This window comes from Orbicella franksi, chromosome 3 (assembly GCF_964199315.1).
Source record: "Orbicella franksi chromosome 3, jaOrbFran1.1, whole genome shotgun sequence".
Taxonomy (NCBI): Eukaryota; Metazoa; Cnidaria; class Anthozoa; order Scleractinia; family Merulinidae; genus Orbicella; species Orbicella franksi.
The window spans coordinates 16,019,707-16,027,889 of record NC_138147.1 but is presented as its reverse complement, the minus strand read 5'-3'; the positions used below and the strand labels follow the sequence as shown (position 1 = coordinate 16,027,889).

The window sequence follows — 8,183 nt, the reverse complement described above, 5'->3', positions numbered from 1 at the left end:
GTGGCTGATCTAAAGCACTTCTACAGTACAACCCTACTATGATACATGTGCAAGACGTTGTGCAAGAAGTTCTTGCGCCGCAAGAACACACAAGCAGTCACAAGAAGTAGAAAAGTTTTTTTTTTGCAGTTTATCTTCAAGAAGTTGAAAATTTAACTGCAAGAAGCTGCAAGAACTTATGAATCTTACCGCAAGAAGGCCCAAGAAGTTGCTGCAGGTCAAACTGTCTGTTTGTTATTAGGTGCCATGTTGGTGGTCGAAATGCTCAGCGCTTGCTTCCAATGTTATCCATGAGATAAGTCACTGCAGTGGGAAGAGATATAATATCATCTTTACTTTTCAAACAGCCTGAGACCAGATCTGGATTTGTGTTTGCTGATACTGTGAAAACAAAATCGAATGCACTGGCTTACTACATACTTTTGTATGAACCTGAGCTTAACCTTGAGCGTGTTCGTGACGCCTACGGGAAAAAAGCCCTTTGATCACTTGAACTTCACAGTCTGGTAGCAGATAACGTGACAATCACAAAAGATTTCCAAATAATGACGCTCATGTAGAAAAATTGAACTACGGTGTAGTTAGCCTGGGTTCCACTGGTTTTTTCTTCTGAAGGCCAAAGTCATTGGTGTTCAAAAGTGTTGTTTTCTTCTTGCGTGATCTGTGCGTGAAGACAACTTTCGTTCAAATCTCACACTGAACCACAAAGACTGTGTGTGTAAACAAATGAGACACTACAATGTTGTAAATTTCTTTTAGGACTTTTCGCAGAGTTATTATATTAGTACATGAACTGTTTCTTTGTTATATATATTTTTTAAATACTTTAATAGTGATCGACACAACTTACAACAATAATACAACTACTAACGCTACTTACACTATTTAACAATACAATACAGATACAGAACTTACTCAACAAAACAATACATTTACCTTTTTAAGTTATGATACTAATACACTGTACTAACTTACACCACTTACGATTTTATACCTAATGATTAAATCTTCTTTACATTCATATTATAACAATAGTAGGAGAACATTAATGACTGATTTTGCCACTGAGACTGATTATATATCGTAAATTGAATTAAATTAATGCATTTTTCAGCTTTCCATGGCAAAGATAGGGCTGACTTCAATTCAAGAAAATTAAAAGTTTTTTCCAACATTTTGCAAGAATAATATTTTTGAGTTTGCACAACTAAAATTCCAAACTTCCTGGTAAGGTTTGGGCTTGTATTTGGGGGTGGATCATAGTCCTCAAATAGTAGCTGTATTTTAGAGGGTGTAAAGTCTAACTCTATGCTCATTATTGAACCATGCAAGAACTTTTTGAAAGAAGTTTAGGCTGGTAGGACATTCCAGAAATGCATGTTCCAAGGAATCAGGGGATTTGCAGAAAAAAACAATCTTTGCTTTCAGAAATTTTGAACCTCTTAAGCTCCTTTTTGGTCAATAAAATACGGTGTAATAATTTAAAGAATTGTCTCAATTTGTAGTCGGTCAAGACGTGAGGTATACCATACCTATATACCTTTGTTACGTATAAAAATTATTTTGTCCAATGGAAACATTATTGATTGTGACCGTTTCAAACAACAGAGAAGAAAAAATGCCAAAGGGTTTGAAAGGCCCTTAAATGGTGAACTTTGCAATATCATAAGGAGGCCAAAGCAAAAGGTTAATACTCTAAAATCACTTTAGATCCTGAGCCACGTTTTGAACTATTTGGAGGCCAAATTTGGCAAACAAAGAATTAAAAGAACGTAAAATAATACCAGAAAACCAAAAAGTATGCATGGCCCTCATTTTGATGCTCGACCAAAAAAAAAGTTTAAAAAATTCTCAAAAATCGACATTGTTACCAAATACTCTCAAAAGTTGACCAACATAGGTTTGAAATGCAGTGATCATTGTGTGTAAGTTTCAGGGTTTGACTTGATGCTAGAATCTGGGGTCAGTTTGTCCTGCTAATCACCCCAAATGGAATGACAGTAAGTTACTGCATTACAGCTTGAAGATAATGTCCTTACCAGAAGCAAGATGTCACTGCTTTCCTTGCCAACCAATTGTGGACGGTGAGTTTTCACAAAGTCGAGAGGTATTTTGCACAGTTCATGATCTGCCTGTGGTCAGAAGAAATGGTGTGACGTGGATTTGTTTCTTTTCAGTACAACATCTCGGGACGTATCATAATATAGTATCATAATCACAGCTCTTGGCAAATTCAAGGCCTGGCTCCAAGAACAAATTCCTCAATATGGCAAGTGACCATTAGGATTATGCAACAACTATTGGATAATCCCACAAAAGAATCCAACTACAGCTAGTTTACCTCCATGATCAATAGGAAAATAGGAGACCAATCAAAATATTCAAAAGTGTTAATTAAGTCATTCTGCTACTTTGTCTTATCTTCTGTTATTTACTCGGTTTCGGATATGGTAAACTGAATGTTTTAATTTAAATAACTGCTTAATTTATACAAATGTGCAGTGGTTGTGCTGTATGCTAATTATGTGCATGTGCATGCTGTGCAATAGGTGCTGGTGCGAAGGTGTGACATATTTACATGGTGTAACACTTTGAAGGCAGCTCCTGATGGCCAAGGAACTTTGCAGTTTTAGAGTTGTGGAAGTAAACCTTGACCTCTTCTGAATCCTTCATCAAGAGGACATTTCCGCCTTTGGCCTGATTAGGATGAAACTCCTGTCAGTTTCTTTGAATCTTCAGGGTACGAACCTCGACACTCCTGCCTGGAGGGATAAAAACGTGCACGGCCAAAATCACCAGGTCACAGCATTCGCGTGCTTTGTCCCTTTTGTTGATGGCCATCTCAAAATAATCTCTCTGCACACTGCAAGCATTGACAATCTGCTCCTTGCAAAATGTTGTATCAAGATATTAGCCTGCACATATCCATAGTTTTTAGTCATGGATACACAAAGCGTAGAAACAACTATTGTTAGGGGTTGGAAAATTCAAATTTGTCACTTACAGATGTACAAACCGGTCAAAGGGATTGCAGTGCCTACAGCGCGTAAAATGCGTATAGTCTGCGTGTAGTATTCGTGGACAGTGTGTGTTAGGTACGTGTAATTACACGCGTGTAAAATTTACAGATCATAAGAAGATGGATTTTTACCCATCGCAAAGCAGTAAAATGATGATACTTGTGCCTACCAGTCAACCCTGTTCTTAACCCTTTTCCTTCAATAACAATGGAATGGGGATTAAAACAGAGACGCGGAGACTCTCTCTTAATCTTAAATGGCAAAGAATCAAAAATTTTTCAACAATCTTATAGTTTGTTAATTTTCAATTTACTAGATTTGTGTGCAACCTTCTGATGACAATCCGCAATGTTTACTCCTGGTTCATTCGATTATTCGGCTTAAATCACAATACAGTTGACAACCGATAAGTTAGATTTGAGAAAAAGCATTCAGATTTTTATCCGTGGGTTAAGGCGGGGGTAAACATGAAAATAGGCACTTTTTTCAAACAAGTGTAATACCACAACTACATTTCAGAACCATATAAAACTATATATCAGAAGAAAGCTTAGGAATCACACTTTCTGAAAATACCAATGATTTTGCCCTAGACAAATTTGTAATTTGATACCAGATCAATATGTTAGCCACATGCTGTGAAAAACCTAGTGTTAGTTGAGAAAAGGTAACTCCTCATATATTTTATGGAATGAAGTGGTTCTAGTGTCAACACAAAGTACAGGGTTCACTCTCTTGGATAAGCAGAGGAATTTTCAAATCCACTAAAATTATGGGCACAGCGCCAGTTCAAAGTTCAGCAAAATTTTTTAAGGATGAGATTTCTCAATAACTTGCCTAAAATTTGACTTATTTAGAAACTGTCTGCTCATCCTACTCAACTCAGTGAGAATATAGAGCCCTGAAAATTTCAGACAAATTGAACTAATACATCCTGAGATATCCTTTCTCAAAGGTATAAAATACATGTTTTCGGAAATTCACACATAAAGTTCCAGAAGAGTTTCTTTTGTCAGTTACACAGAATCAAGGGGCTTAAAGTTCATGATATGACCAAATACAATTGTAAGTTCAACAGGGAAAGCCTAGAAGGCACCAGCTTCATAGGTGACACCCTCTGCCTCTCGCAGAGCCTCCTCTCTTCGAGTTCGCCTCAGCTGTTCTGATTGACGACGTTTCTTCTGTTTTCTGCTGGCCTGAAGGTCTGACTTCTGCAGTCGCTTCCTGTCTCTTGCAAGCAAAGCTCTGCTGGTAAATTTTCCAGCTGGTATTGAAAGCCTCTCCATAACTTTCTCCCTGCTGGCAGCTCCACCATGAAAATGCAGAACAGCAGACGCGGCTGCACAGCGGATGACCTTCACCCCATGGTGCTTGTGTTTGGGACACCGAACCCAAACCAGTGAATTGATGCATTCATTTCGGTTCTGTGTTGTACCACGAACACATCTTTCAAGAAGCTTTGTCTCGCTTAGTGTCATAAATGTTGGGCGCAGCAACTCAAGAAAAATTTCTGGCAGGCACTCATCCTTTTTATAAGTAGCAGTTCCAGAGGCTTGATCTTGTTGCCATTTGCACCAAGAGCTCTCGCCTGGAGGACAAAATCTATGCTGCTTTGCTAAGTCTTGAGCTTTAACAGAGTGGTTTAATATGGCAATTACATTCTTTTTCATAGAATATACTGCCATATTAACATCTCTGTCAGAAGGATTGGCTGTGGTCAGTGTTCTGTCTAATAGCTAGACCATAATATCTTTGAATTTGCTTGATTTTTTCCTCCAATAGACGACCACGACCTCCAATAGGCTTACCATCAGCCAGCTTTCCTTTTGTCCATGCCTTTAAGTTGAGAAGATGCTTCCCCATGCGCTTCTGGATGTGACCAACACAGTCTAATTTGACAACTTTGCAGTGGTCACCATATGTATCTTCCACTGCACTGAAGGCTTTACTGTCACCGTCGCTGACCATCCATTTATATCAGATTTTGTGTCTCTCTAGTGATCGGTTCCATAAGACTTAAGCTCCCTCTGTCTCCATGGCTGGGGAACTGCCATGAAAGTTTATGTCACAATCACCTGAGGCAATGTGCTCCATCTGCCACTCTTCAAATTCATCATCTGAATTACAGTGTCCCTTCTTAAGTGAACACTTCTGGCAGGATTTGGATAGGACATGGTAGTCAAGAACTTCTCCAGTGTCTACTGACAGCACAAAGACAACTCCAGTGAGAGAGGTAAAGCCCCTTTTTGCCCATGTACCATCGAAACTTACTGCTGCATCCACAACTGTATCAGTATTTTCTTCTCTACTCTCCTTCAAAATGTGCTCGCGAAGCCTTTGTCCAGCTGCTCTCATGTCCTCCAGGGCTTCAAACTCCAGAGCATCCAGAATTGTCTCCACATGCTGGTAATATGCTGGCTTGGAAAGGCACGGCATGTTCATTATGCTACAGAATGACGCTAGTCCTTCATATCCACCACCGGTTTCTATGGAGTGGTAAACTATGCGCCTGTTGACATCCACAGATTTTCCTCTATTGGTTATGAAAAAGGATGTCTCTAAAGGTGACTCCTCTAGGCAAGAGCTACACTGAGCAGACAGCTCACTCTTTAGGCCTCTTCTTCCAGATTCATTCTCTTGAAGAGTTAAAGTACCTAAATTATAAATACAGAAAGGAATGTTAGGGCTTTCTTATCTAAGGTAGACTGCAATTAAAACAAGTGTATAAACACAGCCCTAATTCTTGCAATATTGAACTGGAGATTGTTCAAACTAATTATGTAGAAAAACCCATGCTTTACCTCCTATGCCAACATAAGTTACTGTACTTCGAACTAAATGTAAACACTTCCAAATAACATATGTAGTAGCTTACATGAAACTACACGAGTGTAAGAAAAATAGTCAAAAATAAAAATGTCTTACCTTCCTCGCAGACATGTGCTTCAGAGAGTGTCGAGGAAAGTCTCTCCAGGTCTATTAGCCGGTATCCTTGTCTCTGAAACATATCATTTTCACTCTCAATGGGCTCAGAGGAATCGTTGAGCGACGATTGCAGCTTCATTTTCTTTCTGGAAGCACTGATGGGCTCTTCCATTTCGAATTCAATGTCAGTGTCAGAGCAATTATCACGAGAAGTGCTCGGAGTTGGATCGACGATTTCGGTGGTTTTCTTCTGCCTTTTGGCCTGTTTCGGTACTCCCGAGAATGGCTTTCTTTTCCTTTTCTTTCTATATACATTTTTTTCCTTGTATCCAGCCATTTTAAACGATATTAGCTGCAACAACGAGTTTCCTAAGATTGAATTCGATCGACAAAATTTTGCGCGGGCCAAATCCTATCCCATAATGCAAAATCTGAGTTCTATTTCATGTAGACAGGCACAGAGTTCCTCTCAACCAAGCCTTGTGTGTTTTGGAACGCAGGGGCAACACAAAAGCATAAAAAGAGCCCAAAACCACTAAACACACAGATGCGTTTCCATGGCAACGGCTTTGCTTATTTTTACTGCACGTCAATAAAAAGCTCACAGAGGCAAAACGGTTACAAACTAGAGCTTGAAACAGCTGCAAAACGATCCTCAATGATAAAGGTTTAGATGGCTCGAAAAAAAAAATCGCATTTTCTGACCAAATTTCATGTTTACCCCCGCCTTAAGTCGGGTTGACAGATTGTTGCGTGTCTGTATATGCATATGTGTTTGGAATAAGATGAAGTACTGAAGTAACTATAAAATTTAAAAGAACTTTCGCACTGTACAGGATTTCCACCTGGTTAGATTTTGGTCACTTGCAAGGCAACGCTATTCAAGGAACAGATCGAAATTCATTTTTACCAAATCAAAACAATATGTTTTCTAGACAACATTCGCTTTTTCTGTGATTCGCTTAGTGATGAACCTTCAAAGGCTTTTTAAACTTAAAAAAAGGATAAGCGATGTTTAAAAATTAACTGAAAATCTCTGGGAAATCAAAATGTGCATGTAGTGGAAAGATGGTTTCAAATGTCCTGGAGTTTGAAATGATGTCACTGGAAATGTAAATGAAAACTTTCATACATCAACTGTTTGCCATGTTGACTTGCCAAGGGGTGACAAAGATGGGACGCTTAAAAATGTCACATTGACTGCGTAGCAGGTTTCAACAACTCTAATGTTAACCTCTCACACCAAAACATATGCTAACGGGTATCCGTTCAAGCCAACTGCTTGAGCTGTTCTATGCGAACGGAAACCCTCTCCAAATATGACTACAACAATGGTTTAGATGTTTGTGGCTCAGAATTTAGAACTTAATTTTAGTCACAGCATTGTTTTAGTTTCATTTAGGTTTCAATAGATACAAATAACTACATTCACTAGCCATTTGTTTTGGGTGTACGTTTTCATGCGAGAGATGACACATTGAAACTTCACTTATCTTGAGAAGATGGATTGTTATCCATTGCAAAGCAGTAAAATAATATTACTTGTGCTTACCAGTCAAGCCAACAGTTCAGAACTGTCAGCTCTTCCTTGGTGTGGGGACGTTCCAAATTGCCTTGACGCTGGAAAAGTGTGGCCTGAGTTCTCAGCTGCTTGATCACAGGAATGTCTAGGTACTCCAGAGCGCTCTCTCAGTGAAGGAATTTGACCACATTCAATAGCGAACAGCAGTGATTGGATATGGCTGTTGGTGACAATTTCCTGTGGTCCTGCAAAAATGAAAAAAAACATTACACTATTTATCAAGATTCACGACATAACACTAAACAGTCAATAACAATAATTAACACAAGTCGTAAATATCACTTTTTATAATTGACATTCTGAACCAGTTTCAGGAAAACAAATTCTGCAGTCAAGGATATGAATTCAAACATAACATAACTTGAAATAGCCTGAAATACAATTATATCTGACGGGCAAATTTCAGGCAGTAATGGTTGTTGGATTTTATGGTATGGACCGATTCTACAAATATTAATTTTGGAATAGATTATGACAGTCAAAATTATGGTAGTTTACAAATGGGTTTTAAAACTAGGAACATGGATAAGCAAGCCAAAAAGATTTGACATGCCCACAACATCCAACATGGCTGCTCAATTCGACCCAGTACCCGCACAAACATCAGAAAAATCCATTATGTCACCTTAAGATAGTCCATATACGATTCCAACGAT

The 8,183-nt window shown here is 38.7% G+C and overlaps 1 pseudogene across 1 annotated transcript; it reads right to left on the bottom strand.

Annotated features, from left to right (window-relative positions):
- Window positions 1–3,562: 3,562 nt before the first annotated feature.
- LOC145481527 (uncharacterized) lies at window positions 3,563–6,282 on the bottom strand (annotated as a pseudogene). Its single transcript, XR_014048653.1, has 2 exons — window positions 5,946–6,282; window positions 3,563–5,674 (listed from the first exon to the last, which is right to left on the bottom strand). The product of XR_014048653.1 is annotated as an uncharacterized LOC145481527 (transcript).
- Between the last annotated feature and the right edge of the window lie 1,901 nt (window positions 6,283–8,183).